Genomic DNA, 17,356 nt, shown 5'->3' on the forward strand with positions numbered 1-17,356 from the left:
ATTTGTCGGAAATCCGCTGTGGACATTGGCTGGGCGCGTGACCCGAGTGAGAGAGGCGAATCTGGGTGACCCGAGCTTGGCAGGACCCTTCCCACGGGGGTCCTGGTTCTCTGGAGGTAATCACTGTCAGAAGGGCACATCTTGAGTCCTCACCCAGGTGAGGGCTCTCGGAAGGCGGACGCCCTTCTGTCTTTGTCCCCCCAGAGCAGGCTCGGTGTTTATCGGAAGTCTTCTGCGGACGTTGGCTGGGCGCGTGACCCGAGTGAGAGAGGCGAATCTGGGCGACCCGAGCTTGGCAGGACCCTTCCCACGGGGGTCCTGGTTCTCTGGAGGTAATCACTGTCAGAAGGGCACATCTTGAGTCCTCACCCAGGTGAGGGCTCTCGGAAGGCGGACGCCCTTCTGTCTTTGTCCCCCCAGAGCAGGCTCGGTGTTTATCGGAAGTCTTCTGCGGACGTTGGCTGGGCACGTGACCCGAGTGAGAGAGGCGAATCTGGGTGACCCGAGCTTGGCAGGACCCTTCCCACGGGGGTCCTGGTTCTCTGGAGGTAATCACTGTCAGAAGGGCACATCTTGAGTCCTCACCCAGGTGAGGGCTCTCGGAAGGCGGACGCCCTTCTGTCTTTGTCCCCCCAGAGCAGGCTCGGTGTTTATCGGAAGTCTTCTGCGGACGTTGGCTGGGCGCGTGACCCGAGTGAGAGAGGCGAATCTGGGTGACCCGAGCTTGGCAGGACCCTTCCCACGGGGGGTCCTGGTTCTCTGGAGGTAATCACTGTCAGAAGGGCACATCTTGGGTCCTCACCCAGGTGAGGGCTCTCGGAAGGCGGACGCCCTTCTGTCTTTGTCCCCCCAGAGCAGGCTCGGTGTTTATCGGAAGTCTTCTGCGGACGTTGGCTGGGCGCGTGACCCGAGTGAGAGAGGCGAATCTGGGTGACCCGAGCTTGGCAGGACCCTTCCCACGGGGGGTCCTGGTTCTCTGGAGGTAATCACTGTCAGAAGGGCACATCTTGGGTCCTCACCCAGGTGAGGGCTCTCGGAAGGCGGACGCCCTTCTGTCTTTGTCCCCCCAGAGCAGGCTCGGTGTTTATCGGAAGTCTTCTGCGGACGTTGGCTGGGCGCGTGACCCGAGTGAGAGAGGCGAATCTGGGCGACCCGAGCTTGGCAGGACCCTTCCCACGGGGGTCCTGGTTCTCTGGAGGTAATCACTGTCAGAAGGGCACATCTTGGGCCCTCACCCAGGTGAGGGCTCTTGGAAGGCGGACGCCCTTCTGTCTTTGTCCCCCCAGAGCAGGCTCGGTGTTTATCGGAAGTCTTCTGCGGACGTTGGCTGGGCGCGTGACCCGAGTGAGAGAGGCGAATCTGGGCGACCCGAGCTTGGCAGGACCCTTCCCACGGGGGTCCTGGTTCTCTGGAGGTAATCACTGTCAGAAGGGCACATCTTGAGTCCTCACCCAGGTGAGGGCTCTCGGAAGGCGGACGCCCTTCTGTCTTTGTCCCCCCAGAGCAGGCTCGGTGTTTATCGGAAGTCTTCTGCGGACGTTGGCTGGGCGCGTGACCCGAGTGAGAGAGGCGAATCTGGGTGACCCGAGCTTGGCAGGACCCTTCCCACGGGGGGTCCTGGTTCTCTGGAGGTAATCACTGTCAGAAGGGCACATCTTGGGTCCTCACCCAGGTGAGGGCTCTCGGAAGGCGGACGCCCTTCTGTCTTTGTCCCCCCAGAGCAGGCTCGGTGTTTATCGGAAGTCTTCTGCGGACGTTGGCTGGGCGCGTGACCCGAGTGAGAGAGGCGAATCTGGGCGACCCGAGCTTGGCAGGACCCTTCCCACGGGGGTCCTGGTTCTCTGGAGGTAATCACTGTCAGAAGGGCACATCTTGGGCCCTCACCCAGGTGAGGGCTCTTGGAAGGCGGACGCCCTTCTGTCTTTGTCCCCCCAGAGCAGGCTCGGTGTTTATCGGAAGTCTTCTGCGGACGTTGGCTGGGCGCGTGACCCGAGTGAGAGAGGCGAATCTGGGCGACCCGAGCTTGGCAGGACCCTTCCCACGGGGGTCCTGGTTCTCTGGAGGTAATCACTGTCAGAAGGGCACATCTTGAGTCCTCACCCAGGTGAGGGCTCTCGGAAGGCGGACGCCCTTCTGTCTTTGTCCCCCCAGAGCAGGCTCGGTGTTTATCGGAAGTCTTCTGCGGACGTTGGCTGGGCGCGTGACCCGAGTGAGAGAGGCGAATCTGGGTGACCCGAGCTTGGCAGGACCCTTCCCACGGGGGGTCCTGGTTCTCTGGAGGTAATCACTGTCAGAAGGGCACATCTTGGGTCCTCACCCAGGTGAGGGCTCTCGGAAGGCGGACGCCCTTCTGTCTTTGTCCCCCCAGAGCAGGCTCGGTGTTTATCGGAAGTCTTCTGCGGACGTTGGCTGGGCGCGTGACCCGAGTGAGAGAGGCGAATCTGGGCGACCCGAGCTTGGCAGGACCCTTCCCACGGGGGTCCTGGTTCTCTGGAGGTAATCACTGTCAGAAGGGCACATCTTGGGCCCTCACCCAGGTGAGGGCTCTTGGAAGGCGGACGCCCTTCTGTCTTTGTCCCCCCAGAGCAGGCTCGGTGTTTATCGGAAGTCTTCTGCGGACGTTGGCTGGGCGCGTGACCCGAGTGAGAGAGGCGAATCTGGGCGACCCGAGCTTGGCAGGACCCTTCCCACGGGGGTCCTGGTTCTCTGGAGGTAATCACTGTCAGAAGGGCACATCTTGAGTCCTCACCCAGGTGAGGGCTCTCGGAAGGCGGACGCCCTTCTGTCTTTGTCCCCCCAGAGCAGGCTCGGTGTTTATCGGAAGTCTTCTGCGGACGTTGGCTGGGCGCGTGACCCGAGTGAGAGAGGCGAATCTGGGCGACCCGAGCTTGGCAGGACCCTTCCCACGGGGGTCCTGGTTCTCTGGAGGTAATCACTGTCAGAAGGGCACATCTTGGGTCCTCACCCAGGTGAGGGCTCTCGGAAGGCGGACGCCCTTCTGTCTTTGTCCCCCCAGAGCAGGCTCGGTGTTTCTCTGTAGGATGTCCCCACCGGTTTGGTTTTTGTGTTCCGAGATGTATCCTTGCAGCTTGGCCGAAACAAACATTTGCCGTTTTCGGTGGCGACAGCCATGACCGCGGCGAAGCACTTTGGGCGCGGCCGGGATGCGCACACCCCGCTCACCACGTTTCAGTCGCTGGCTGAGTGGACTCCGTAGGGGGGCTTAATAGTCGGCCCTGTGGAAGTCGGAGGGGGGCTTAATAGTCGGCCCTGCGGAAGTCGGTGGAGGGCTTAATAGTCGGCCCTGCGGAAGACGGAGGGGGCTTAATAGTCGGCCTGTGGAGGTTGTCTGTGGGCTTAATAGTCACCCTGAGTACGCCATAGCGACTCTCCAAGGTGGGGGCACAGTGTGCGTTCCATGGGCGGAAAGTTTAATTTTGAGCGAAAAACCGTATTTTCGCACTGTAAAAAATGTCAGACTTCCAGGCGGGGGAAAACCGCAGGAGGCGTACCGAGGAGGCTTCCAGGAGCCTGGGGAAGATTTTCCAAAAGTGTCCTTGACACTTAGAAATATTTTGAAAAAAATCACGATTTTGTGAAAATTGACACGTTTCCCCTACTTCCACGCCAGGGGGGCGTCAATATGTTGTGAGGTACCCCAGGACAGTCGCCTAAATGTGGGTGAAGTTTGCGAGTCACGGGCGCAAAGTCGAATTTTGGGTGAAAAACCGCGTTTTCATACTCTAAAAATTTCAGACAAGTGTCAGACTTCCAGGCAGGGAGAAACCGCAGGAGGCGTACCGAGGAGGCTTCCAGGAGCCTGGGGAAGATTTTCCAAAAGTGTCCTTGACACTTAGAAATATTTTCAGAAAATCACGATTTTGTGAAAATTGACACGTTTCCCCTACTTCCACGCCAGGGGGGCGTCAATATGTTGTGAGGTACCCCAGGACAGTCGCCCAAATGTGGGTGAAGTTTGCGGGTCATGGGCGCAAAGTCGAATTTTGGGTGAAAAACCGCGTTTTCATACTCTAAAAATTTCAGACAAGTGTCAGACATCCAGGCAGGGAGAAACCGCAGGAGGCGTACTGAGGAGGCTTCCAGGAGCCTGGGGAAGATTATCCAAAAGTGTCCTTGACACTTAGAAATATTTTGAAAAAAATCACGATTTTGTGAAAATTGACACGTTTCCCCTACTTCCACGCCAGGGGGGCGTCAATATGTTGTGAGGTACCCCAGGACAGTCGCCCAAATGTGGGTGAAGTTTGCGAGTCATGGGCGCAAAGTCGAATTTTGGGTGAAAAACCGCGTTTTCATACTCTAAAAATTTCAGACAAGTGTCAGACTTCCAGGCAGGGAGAAACCGCAGGAGGCGTACCGAGGAGGCTTCCAGGAGCCTGGGGAAGATTTTCCAAAAGTGTCCTTGACACTTAGAAATATTTTCAGAAAATCACGATTTTGTGAAAATTGACACGTTTCCCCTACTTCCACGCCAGGGGGGCGTCAATATGTTGTGAGGTACCCCAGGACAGTCGCCTAAATGTGGGTGAAGTTTGCGAGTCACGGGCGCAAAGTCGAATTTTGGGTGAAAAACCGCGTTTTCATGCGCTAAAAATTTCAGACAAGTGTCAGACTTCCAGGCAGGGGGAAACCGCAGGAGGCGTACCGAGGAGGCTTCCAGGAGCCTGGGGAAGATTTTCCAAAAGTGTCCTTGACACTTAGAAATATTTTCAGAAAATCACGATTTTGTGAAAATTGACACGTTTCCCCTACTTCCACGCCAGGGGGGCGTCAATATGTTGTGAGGTACCCCAGGACAGTCGCCTAACTGTGGGTGAAGTTTGCGAGTCACGGGCGCAAAGTCGAATTTTGGGTGAAAAACCGCGTTTTCATGCGCTAAAAATTTCAGACAAGTGTCAGACTTCCAGGCAGGGGGAAACCGCAGGAGGCGTACCGAGGAGGCTTCCAGGAGCCTGGGGAAGATTATCCAAAAGTGTCCTTGACACTTAGAAATATTTTCAGAAAATCACGATTTTGTGAAAATTGACACGTTTCCCCTACTTCCACGCCAGGGGGGCGTCAATATGTTGTGAGGTACCCCAGGACAGTCGCCTAAATGTGGGTGAAGTTTGCGAGTCACGGGCGCAAAGTCGAATTTTGGGTGAAAAACCGCGTTTTCATACTCTAAAAATTTCAGACAAGTGTCAGACTTCCAGGCAGGGAGAAACCGCAGGAGGCGTACCGAGGAGGCTTCCAGGAGCCTGGGGAAGATTATCCAAAAGTGTCCTTGACACTTAGAAATATTTTGAAAAAATCACGATTTTGTGAAAATTGACACGTTTCCCCTACTTCCACGCCAGGGGGGCGTCAATATGTTGTGAGGTACCCCAGGACAGTCGCCCAAATGTGGGTGAAGTTTGCGAGTCATGGGCGCAAAGTCGAATTTTGGGTGAAAAACCGCGTTTTCATGCGCTAAAAATTTCAGACAAGTGTCAGACTTCCAGGCAGGGGGAAACCGCAGGAGGCGTACCGAGGAGGCTTCCAGGAGCCTGGGGAAGATTATCCAAAAGTGTCCTTGACACTTAGAAATATTTTCAGAAAATCACGATTTTGTGAAAATTGACACGTTTCCCCTACTTCCACGCCAGGGGGGCGTCAATATGTTGTGAGGTACCCCAGGACAGTCGCCTAAATGTGGGTGAAGTTTGCGAGTCACGGGCGCAAAGTCGAATTTTGGGTGAAAAACCGCGTTTTCATGCGCTAAAAATTTCAGACAAGTGTCAGACTTCCAGGCAGGGGGAAACCGCAGGAGGCGTACCGAGGAGGCTTCCAGGAGCCTGGGGAAGATTTTCCAAAAGTGTCCTTGACACTTAGAAATATTTTCAGAAAATCACGATTTTGTGAAAATTGACACGTTTCCCCTACTTCCACGCCAGGGGGGCGTCAATATGTTGTGAGGTACCCCAGGACAGTCGCCTAAATGTGGGTGAAGTTTGCGAGTCACGGGCGCAAAGTCGAATTTTGGGTGAAAAACCGCGTTTTCATGCGCTAAAAATTTCAGACAAGTGTCAGACTTCCAGGCAGGGGGAAACCGCAGGAGGCGTACCGAGGAGGCTTCCAGGAGCCTGGGGAAGATTATCCAAAAGTGTCCTTGACACTTAGAAATATTTTCAGAAAATCACGATTTTGTGAAAATTGACACGTTTCCCCTACTTCCACGCCAGGGGGGCGTCAATATGTTGTGAGGTACCCCAGGACAGTCGCCTAACTGTGGGTGAAGTTTGCGAGTCACGGGCGCAAAGTCGAATTTTGGGTGAAAAACCGCGTTTTCATGCGCTAAAAATTTCAGACAAGTGTCAGACTTCCAGGCAGGGGGAAACCGCAGGAGGCGTACCGAGGAGGCTTCCAGGAGCCTGGGGAAGATTATCCAAAAGTGTCCTTGACACTTAGAAATATTTTCAGAAAATCACGATTTTGTGAAAATTGACACGTTTCCCCTACTTCCACGCCAGGGGGGCGTCAATATGTTGTGAGGTACCCCAGGACAGTCGCCTAACTGTGGGTGAAGTTTGCGAGTCACGGGCGCAAAGTCGAATTTTGGGTGAAAAACCGCGTTTTCATGCGCTAAAAATTTCAGACAAGTGTCAGACTTCCAGGCAGGGGGAAACCGCAGGAGGCGTACCGAGGAGGCTTCCAGGAGCCTGGGGAAGATTATCCAAAAGTGTCCTTGACACTTAGAAATATTTTGAGAAATTTCCGATTTTGTGAAAAATGACCCCTTTCCCCTACTTCCACCCTAAAGGGGCGTCAATATGTTGTAAAGCACCCCGAGACAGAGACCTAAGCGTGGGCAAAGTTTGGGTCTGATGGGTGGAACACTGAAAAAAACGCGATTTTCCACTTAGAACAAACATAGAACTTTCAGACTTCCAGGCGGGGGGAAAGCTCTGAAGCTGTACCGAGGACACTTCCATGGCCCCCGGATCGATTTTCAAGAACGAGTCCTTGGGACTTTGAAATTTTTCGGCGATGCGTTTTTGGCTTCCGGGAGCCGCAGAACGTTGGGAAATTCGTTCCGCTCGCCGGCTCCAGGTGTTTCGGGCTAGTCCAGGCCCCAGCTACGCCGCCTGGCCGCCAAATTTCGCAAAATCGAAAAAAAAAAAAATAGAACCGGAATGAGGAATTTCTGGCCGCCGGATCCGCCGCACAGCTCCAGGAAGTCGGACACTTTTCGGCTTCGCTCCCTTAAAGTGTGGGTCGGTGTTTCGCCATGCAAATACCCACTTTTGCACACCAGCTGCAGGATATAGGAGAGAGGGGTACCTCTCGGGCCCGACTGATTTCCGATGTTTTCGTGGTTCCTCAAGTCGGGTAGGCGGTTTGGCGAGTACCCCCCTGTTTGCATGGAAGTCCGCCCTCGCGTCGACACCAGGCTTCCGCGGCTCCAGGGGGACTCTTGCCGGTCGTCTGCCCCAAGTCAGAGACGCGTTTCCCGGGTCGCCTGAGCCTGAACGGACCCTCCCCAAGCGTGTTCTGGTTCTCCGAGGGTGACGGATGTCAGAAGGGAGGCAGATCTGGAGTCTTCGTCCCGAGGAGGGCTCCAGGAGGGCGGATTGCACCCCCTGACTCGGTCCCCTCAGAGCAGGCTTGGCGTTTCTCTGTGTCGGATGTCTCCCGCTTCCACGCCACCGGGGAGACCTATGAGAGAATCGCACTGTGACCCGGATTCCGTCTCGAGGGCGCCCGTAGCGTGTCGGAGAGGGACCTCCAGGACTATCGGGCATGTTTCTTCCCCGTCTCCCCGAGGGGAAGGATGGCAGCGGGTGGGGTTTCTCACCCATGCCCCCCACCGGCTCTTCCTCCGATCGATTTGGCTCAGCGCTCCCGGGTGGGGAGGTGGTGCCGCTCGCTCGGCCCGGGCTTTGGAGCCCGCGTCGGTCTAAGGCGGGCGGTCTCCTTCCTCTTTTACCCCCCCGGGATTCAGGCACGCATCCTTGGGCGTGCACGCCGGCAGTCGCCTCCCGTTCGCAGGACGGTGGCTGCCGTGCAGAGGGGGAGTTTGACCCGAACTGTGGTACGGCAGGGGTCCGACGACCCGCGCGGGCGAATGGCGGGGCGCCCACCCACCTCGGCGTGGGGGCCCGTCGTCCGAATCGCTCCCCGCGCGGGGTAGCACAACGATCTTCTCCGAGGGCGGCCCTTTGACTTCCAGATGCGCAGCTCGCCCGCGGAGGCCCGTGCCGACCCCCACCCAGCGTCCGATGGGCGGCCTCCGCGGTGGGCATCGGCGAGAGCGGCGGCGGTGGGTGGCGCTTCCACGCCACCGCCGAGCTCCGCGTTCTCCAGTCTTTTCCCGAGCCCCTACGATAGTGGGGGGACGACAGACGCGTGGGGAGGCAGGCGGAGTGGGTTCTCACCGCGTGGTGTGCCCGGCCGAACGCCGTCGCCTTCCCCGCTCGTCCGACGTCCTCCGAGGCGGCTCGGAAGGGAGCGCGAGAGGGAGAGAGCGAGAGAGAGAGAGAGAGAGAGACCAAGCGGACGCCCCAGAGCGAGAAGGGAGGATGGAAAAGGGAGAGACGAGTGGGGCAAAAAGAGTTTTGGCGAAGGGGAGTACCCGGCGAACTGCCGCCCCGGGCTTCTTCTGTTCTCAACAGCGGAGGCACGGCTTTGGGGGGGAGACGCCGCTCGGTTGGGGCTCCTTTGAGGTTACGGGCAAGAGCCCGGGACGAGGGACTACGCCATAGGGCGACGCCGACACGGCCAGGCCAACTGCGCCCCCCGTGCGACCTCCGCGTCGCTGGCGGGCTCTGCGCCTGAGCCGCGGTGGACCCCGACGGCCAGCCCCCCTCTCCCACTCCTCGCGCCCGTCCGCCGGTGGGTCGAGGACCCCCCGCGGCGGAGGCAGGTCTAAGCCAGACGGAGGCCCCGCATAGGCCCCCCACCGCCCTGGCCCCTCTCCCCAGCAGCGACTCTGTGTGTCGCCCCGGGAGACGTGGGTCACGAGGCAGGGTGGCCGTGGCGTCCTCCGAAGGCCAGTCACCTACGGCCCTCCCCGTGCAAGGGGTGGTTTTTACAACAGATGCCCTCCGATCGGGAGGCCGGGTCTAAGCCAGATGGTGGCGCCGCATAGGCCCCCCACCGCCCTGGCCCCTCTCCCCAGCAGCGACTCTGTGTGTCGCCCCGGGAGCGGTGGGTCACGAGGCAGGGGAGCCGTGGTGTCCTCCGGAGGCCAGTCACCTCGCCCTCTCCGTGCAAGGTGGGTTTTTTTCCAGACACCCTCCGCATCGGCCGCCTCGCACCGTACAGCGTGCACGATCTCCCCAGTGGCACTGCACTCGCCGTTCAGGCTCCTGTTTTCCTCCGGAAGGTGACGCCCCGGGATGCCCGCCTGCCGGCACGGACGACGAGGAGGATTTCCCTTCCTCTGGGTGCCCTTCCCGCTGCGGGGCTTCCTATCCTGGCCTCTCTCTTCCTCTCTCACTCTTTCCTCTCCGGGTCCGCTCCCTCGCCTCAACGCGTTCCCAGAGTCGTGTTGGGGAGCTACCTGGTTGATCCTGCCAGTAGCATATGCTTGTCTCAAAGATTAAGCCATGCACGTGTAAGTACACACGGACGGTACAGTGAAACTGCGAATGGCTCATTAAATCAGTTATGGTTCCTTTGATCGCTCCAAACCGTTGACTCGGACAACTGTGGTAATTCTAGAGCTAATACGTGCAAACGAGCGCTGACCGCCAGGGATGCGTGCATTTATCAGACCAAAACCAATCCGGGGTCCTGGGTGCGGCGTCGGGACGGTCCTCCGTGGCCTCCCCCCTGCCGCGCTCTCCCCGTAAGCGTTGCGACTCTGGATAACCTCGGGCCGATCGCATGTCCCCGTGACGGCGACGATACATTCGGGTGTCTGCCCTATCAACTTTCGATGGTACTTTCTGTGCCTACCATGGTGACCACGGGTAACGGAGAATCAGGGTTCGATTCCGGAGAGGGAGCCTGAGAAACGGCTACCACATCCAAGGAAGGCAGCAGGCGCGCAAATTACCCACTCCCGACCCGGTGAGGTAGTGACGAAAAATAACAATACAGGACTCTTTCGAGGCTCTGTAATTGGAATGAGTACACTTTAAATCCTTTAACGAGGATCTATTGGAGGGCAAGTCAGGTGCCAGCAGCCTGCGGAGGAAGAGGCGGGGTTTGCTGGGCTGAGGGATTGCTGTGAACCGTGTGCTGAGGACTGTGAGCTCCTGGGAAGGGAGTTTTTTTTTTCCATCTGGGACTTTTTGCCTGCCCCTTCCCAGGAAGCCAGGACTGTTCCTGGGACTGAGCTTTGGGGCTGAGCCCCTGGCTCCCACCCCCCGGTGCAAGCCGGCTGGGGGTGGGAGGCTTTGCATACCACCAAGAAGCCCCGTGTACCATCTAGCCAGTCCCAGGACCAAAAGCCATGGGTAAAAGTGGCAAAAACTCGGGGGGCCGCAAGCCCCAGAAGACAAGGACCCCTAAGGCCGAGGACGTGGCGGTTCCTCCTCCCGGAGGAGGAGAGGCGGCCGGTGGAGGTGCGGCGGCGAGCCCCCTGATATGGGGCTCTAGGGCGGCTGGGGAGCCATCAACCACCTTTGGCTCCCGAATACACGCGCACCTCCACGAGTACGGGGAGGCCGCCAAACAGCTAAGGATACTCCGGGGGGAGTTGGAGGGAGCCAAGGCATCTGCTAAGTGCAAGCTCCCTGCCTCAAAGAGAACAGAGGTCAACGCCACGTTGAGGAGGCTGAGGGGGTCCATAGCCTCGCTGGAAAGTCGGAGAATGGAGATTCTGGCGGGGAGCGGCCCCTTTGGGGAGAAGCTACGAAATGACGACCGGTTTAGGGCCATGACCGGTGGGTCTCCTGAGGGGTCAGGAGACCCCTGCCAGGTGGAGGAAGAGGAGGAGGAGGAGGAAGATGGCGGCCCATCTGCGCCATATCCACCTGAAGGCCTGGGGAGTAACACCACCCAGGTATCGTATAGCGGGATAGCCCCTGAGCAAGTGGCCCTCCCGTCGGACTCCAGTAATTCGGAGGAAAGCGGGAGCGAGGGGGAGGATGGTGGCGGTACCAGCAGTGAGGGGGGCTGCCTCATCCTGCAGCAAGTGCGGCAGATCGAGTCCCCAGCACGGTTTGGCGAGCTGTTGTTTGGGGACGAGATCTGCGAGGATGGGGCAACCGGGAGGGGGAAAAAACGGAAGAAGGCGAAAGTATCCGTGGTAGATAAGTATGTCTACGTCCCCCTTCCCGGGGCTCCCCTGTCCCGTTGTACGGAACCCGCTACCCACCCCGGCTCGGGCCCTGTTGTGGGTCCGCAGCGAGGGAGCGGGGAGAGAAAAGTCTGCCCGGATCGGAGTGCCATGCCTGGTGGTGGTAGTTCTGATTCGGGCAGTGATATGGAGTGCGGTGCCGGCGGAGCCGGCGGTAATAGTCGTGGTGGTGGAGATGTTCGGGCCAAGTCCCCTGTGGCAGGGGGGGCTGGCCCAGCACCTGGTGTGCAGGCAGCCGGGGCCGCATCTCCGGCGGCGAGAGCTGGGGTGTCCGGGTCCCCCACATGCGGATCCGCTCGTAAGGCTGGATCTTTTTCGGGGACCCGGAGACCGGGAAAGGGCGCGTGTAAGGCACAGTGCAAAGTGCTGGTCGCTCCCCTGGCGGTGTCCGTGGCTGGGTCGGGGACCCCTGTGCGCAGAGCCAGTGATGGGTCTGTGCCGGGGACCCCCCCGCCGCCGCTGGACGCCGAGGGGGAGTGGCCTGTGCTAAAGGGGTCGGCGGTGGTAGCGGCTGGTGCGGGGGCTATGCCCCTGGGCGTCAGTGCCGTGGGGGGCCTTGGGGGTACCCCGGGGTCTCCGGTGCGGGTGGCGTCGGGGGGCGTGGCTTCCCCAGCTGCGGCCCCGATCGTCCCCTCCATGCGTGTGTCTGGGGCCCGTGAGGGGGGCGTGGCCTCCCCGAGTGTTGCCCGGCCCACTGTGGTTGTGGCATGCGGGGGGGGTGTGCCCTCCTCGGCTGCTGTCCCACCCGCCGCTGTAGTTGCGGCCGGCGGGGGGGGCACAGCCTCGGTGGTCACGGGACCCCCCGCTGCGATCGCGGGCGGCGGGGGGGGCGTGGCCTCGGCGGGTCCGCCGCGAGTGGCTCCGCCCACTCGAAAATACAACAATACTGCGGTAGCTAAAGCCGGCAAAGGGGTGCCGGAGTCCCCTGCCCACTTACCATCATCTGGTGGTGCGGGGGCTCCGGTGCCTGAAGATAAAAGTCCTGACTGTGGTCCCGGTATGGAGCAGGGTCCGGTGGCAGAGTCCGGCCCTGCTCCAAGTAGTAATAAAGTAAAAAAAGTGGCTGCCGCAGAGCACTCAGGAGGTGATGCTGCTCCTGGGCTCAGGCAGGGTGGTGTGATTGCTGAGCACTGCTCTGCCGGCCTTAAAGGGGCAGCAGCACCCCTGGGGACGACAGGAAGTGTGCGGCAGGAACCCCCAGCAGGAAGGAAGGTTAGGGAAAAAAGCAAACATCTGATTATTAATAAAAATGATACTGGGATGAATGTGGCCGTGGCGAGTGTGGAGATGAATGACGGTATGGATGTGGGGGAGGGTATGAGTGGTGTCACGAGTGTGGTAGGTGTGAATGGTGTGGATGGCGGTGCGGGGGGTGGTGGGGAGGCTGGCCCATCTGCCCCCTCAGTCGCTCCCCTCCCCCTTTCTTTTGCGAGGGTGGTGGCTGGGGCTCCAGGGGGTTCACGGGGGGCTCAGGGGGTCTCCTCGCCTCTGGGTTCCGGGGACGGCGGTTTTCAGCGCCGTTTTCTGGAAGCCCTAAAAAACGGAGAGCGGTCGATCTTGGTAGAGGGAAGAGAGGTGGATCTGTCTTTCTGGCTGGAGAGACATGGCCTGGCCGCCTTCCAAGATAGAAGGGAGGGGGAAACCGTATGGTCCCTCCCGACAGCCGGGCAGGGGGTGGCGAGGAGGAATGTAGTCCGTCTCCGCTGGAGGGGCAGTGAAGCTTGCCCACCCAGGAGTAGGGTGGTGGAGCTCCTTCTGGAGATGGGCTTTGGGGTGACTGACATCTTTGCCCTGATTCATCTTGCAGCCACCCTCTTCTTTGACGTCAGTTTCGTACGGCCGGAGGGGCTTGAGCTCTTCTGGTCGAATTACGAGCTGGCGAAGGAGGCGCCCGGCTGGCGAGATTTCGCTGTACAAGCGGTGTCTCGCCAAAATGGTGTGAAGAAAGTGACCGTGGTGACATGTAACGAGTCACTTTCTGGTGTTGATATTCTGACGTGGCTTTCCCGGTATGGGGAAGTCACGGACGTCCCAAAAAAAAATCTGGACGAATATGGCATTTGGTCAGGGGGCTGGACCTTCATGATGAAATTGAAGGTCTCAGGAGGTACTGTCACCCACATCCCTTCCTCTGCGTTCATTGGAAGGGACCGGATCCTGATCTTCTACCAGGGGCAGCCGAAGGTCTGTCACAGGTGCGGTGATCCCCGCCACTTCAGCGCAAGCTGCAAGGTGCAGAAATGTGCCTTGTGTGGCGGGGTAGGCCATCTCGCTGCATCCTGTAAGGATATTCGGTGTAACCTGTGTGGTGATCTGGGTCACCCGTACAGCCGCTGCCCTCGCTCTTTCTCCAACTCTGCTGCTGGCCGGGTGGGGGGAGGCCGTGAGGGGGTAACCTCTGGCGGTTCAACCTCTGCCGTGGTAGGTGGTGGCGGCGGGGGAGGGGCTGAGGGGTCGGTGAGGAGAGACAGAGCCCGGAATCCTGCCTACCAAAGGAGGCAGGAAAGGCGCCGAGGGGGTGGGGGGCAGGGAGAGCCTCAGGCAACTGGGGTAATGTCTGCTCCCCCCTCTGAGGCATCGGCTGTTGTCGCTGAGGCCCCGGGGGAGGCGGAGGTGTGCGAGGAGATCAGGAGGATGGAGAGGGAGGATAACAGGGCTGACTCCGACAACTCCTCCCAGTATGAAAGTGTGGATGAGGAGGTCACGGATCAGCCGACAGCAAAGCAGGGTGTGAAAAATCGTACCAAAAAAAGGGGGAAGAAGAAAAAGAGGGTTGCTAAGCCTTCTGGTCCTTCGCCCCCTCCCCTGACTGTAGATGTGCCAACGGAAGGGCTCACCGGCTCCCCTCTGATTGCCCTCTCCAACCGGTTCCAAGCCCTCGACGACTCTGCGGAGCCGGAGGTCGGGGGTGAGGGGCCGGGGGCGGCGCCTGAGGGGCTTTCGGGGGGCGGCGCGGTCTGTCCTCCGGAGGACGTTGTTTCCTCTGGGGGGGGGACTGACCCGGAACCTAGAGGCGAAGACACCAAAAACGAAATGGATACCTCATCCTCTTTAAAGAGGAAGGCCACGTCTGACCCAGTCCCTTCTTCGGGGGGGCAAGGTAAAGGTAAAGGGGATGGGGTGGGGAAAAAGAAGGCTGTCTAACTCAATCACCCATGATGGCTGAACTCACCCCGTTGACTCTGGCGTCGATTAATGTCGCCAGCATTAAGTCTGATGCGGCTAGATTTGCGGCCTTTGATTTTTTCACCCGAATTGAGGCTGAAATTTTGTTTTTGCAGGAGACCAGACTAACGGACATGGGGGTCATCCACAAGGCAAAAAAGGAGTGGAGGTGTGGGCCCTCATACTGGTCTCTTGCGGCCGAGCCGTATAGCGGGGTGGCGGTCCTTTTTAAGACCGCTGAGGTGGAATGCCGACGGGTTATTGAGATAGAAATGGGGAGGTGCCTGGTCTTAGACGTCTTCATGAGGGGACAGGAGCTTCGGCTCATAAACATCTATGGCCCACAGTCTAAGTGGGACCGTAAATGTCTCTTTATGAAGATCAAGCCCTTTCTTTTTACGAGCCGGCAGGTGGTCTTCGGTGGGGATTTCAACACCATTACGAGATCCCGTGATAGGGGAGGTCCCGGAGGCCGCCTGGCTTATGATAGCATAGCCTTAAATAGTTTAGCTAGTGAAGCTCGCCTGGTGGATGTCCACATTCGGCACACCCCAGGTCACGGGGGTTTCACCTTTCATAGGGGTAGCAGTAGGTCTAGGATAGACAGGTTTTTTTTGAAGGAGGACGCCATCTTTTCTGCAGTGTCCGCCGTGGAGGTGGAGTTCTCCGATCACTGTTTAATTTTCTTTTCTCTGAATGTTACAGAGACACCCCGGATGGGAAGAGGGCTGTGGAAGCTGAATTCATCCCTTCTGGAAGAAGCGGAGGTGAGACAATCGTTTGAGGCCTTTCTTCAGAGCCAGGTACCGCTTTTGGATCTCTGTAGCACTAAGTCTGAGTGGTGGGAGATCTTCAAGAAAAGGGTGGCGGGGTTCTTCCGTCAGCTCTCGAGCCTCAGAAGTCTGAACAGGCACCGCTTGTATCAAGGCCTGAGGAGGAAACTCGAGCAGCTCGTCTCGACTGGAGGTGACCGAGAGGAAATCTCCAGAGTGAAATCTTTGCTCAAGGGGTGTCAGTATGATAGGCACGCATCTTTGGTTTTTGAGAGGGATTTCGGGAAGTACCGCTCGCCCGACCCTTACAGAAACTGTAAGATGTCAGTGAGTTGTAAGGTGGTGACAGGACTGATCGATAGTACGGGTTCCCTGAACAGATCCAAATCAGGGATCCTGGAGGTGGTCAGGTCCTTTTACTCACGCCTCTTGAGAAGGAGGGATCTGGATCGAGATGAGATGTCGGCTTTCCTGGCCGAAACCGTTCCTGAGCCAGGGGATGACCCCTCTCTTCACGTTTTGGCAGAGGTAATCAGGGAAGAGGAAGTGAGACTGGCCATTGATGGGCTCCGGCCCAAGAAATCGCCAGGTCCGGATGGCTTAACATCCGAGTTTTACAAGACTTTTAGGGACTCCTTGGTCCCCCTCTTGACTGAGGTGTTTAATGAGTGCCTCTCCTCGGGTGCTCTTCCCAGTTCAATGAGGAAGTCCGCCTTGATTATCCTGTCAAAGGGTAAGGACCCGTCCCGTATCGAGAATTGGCGTCCCATAGCGCTTCTTGATACGGACCGAAAGATTCTGGCAAAGGTGTTGTTTAATCGGCTGGTGAAGTTTGCACCCCGGCTCCTTTCGGGGGCTCAGCATTGTTCTGTTCCAGGCCGCAGTACTTTTAGTGCTGTGCTCGGTGTCCGAGAGGCAGTGGAGCAGGGCATTGCGGGTCGCTGGAAGGGGTACTTGTTGTCCTTAGACCAGGCAAAGGCTTTTGACCGGGTTAACCATGAGTACCTCTGGTCTGTCCTTCTGAGGTATGGTCTGCCGGGGAGGTTTGTCAATTGGTTAAAGACCTTGTATGAGGGGGCTGAGACTTTCCCGCTCGTGAACGGTTGGGTTGGTCACCCTTTTGAGGTGAGCTCTGGGGTCCGTCAGGGCTGTCCTCTGAGCCCACTTTTATACGTGTTCGCGATCGATCCCTTCTTAAGGAGGGTAGATCGTGGACCGTTGGTGGGAGTCGGGATGGACCAGGCGGAGCCGGGGGCCGCTCTGAGGGTGGTGGCGTACGCCGATGACGTCTCCCTTTTTGTGTCCTCGAGAGAGGAGGCGGATTGGGTCATGTCTGAGGTCGTGCGCTACTCGGAGGCTTCCGGGTCCATGATCAACCGGGAAAAGTGTGAGAGTCTCTGGCTGGGAGGGGGAGATCCAAGTTTTGATCTCCCGGACACCCTTCCAGGGCCCCAGTCCTCCGCTAAGATCTTAGGCATCAATTTTGGCCCAGGGGACTATCCCCATCGAAATTGGGAAGGCAGGCTCAAGATTGCCGCCCAGAAGGTGGACCAATGGAAGGGTTGGTCTTTAACCCTAAGGGAAAGGGTCAGCTTGGCCAAGGGTTATTTGCTTCCTTTGTTAATTTACTTGGGCAGCGTCTGCATCTTGCCGGAATCTCTCTGGACGCGGGTCTATAGCCTGTTCTTCCAACTGTTATGGGGGAACAGGCTTAACCTAATCAAGAGGGAGGTCACGTACCGCACGAGGAGACTAGGTGGGTTGGGTATGGTCAACCCAGTGGTGTTCTTAGTGAACACCTTTCTTAAGACCAACATTGCCAACCTCTGGACAGAGAGGGCTCCTCCGTGGGTATTCTCCTGCAGGGGATGGTTTCGGCCTTTCTTCCAGGAATGGGAGACAGGAGGGCAGGTGAAGGACCTACGCACACCGCATGGACATCTCCCGGCTTATGCTACCCCGGCTCTGAAGGTGATCCGCCGGTGGGGTCTGGGAATGTGGGAAATCAGGGCCATGTCGAGGAAATCCCTTGACAGTAAGGTCCTGTTGACCCATTTCCAGAAGCCCCTGGTGCTCAGAGATTGCCCAGGCCGGGATCTGGAGGGGGGGCTCGGGTTGTTAAATTCTT

The sequence above is a fragment of the Ranitomeya imitator genome, chromosome 6 (assembly GCF_032444005.1).
Source record: "Ranitomeya imitator isolate aRanImi1 chromosome 6, aRanImi1.pri, whole genome shotgun sequence".
Lineage (NCBI taxonomy): Eukaryota > Metazoa > Chordata > Amphibia > Anura > Dendrobatidae > Ranitomeya > Ranitomeya imitator.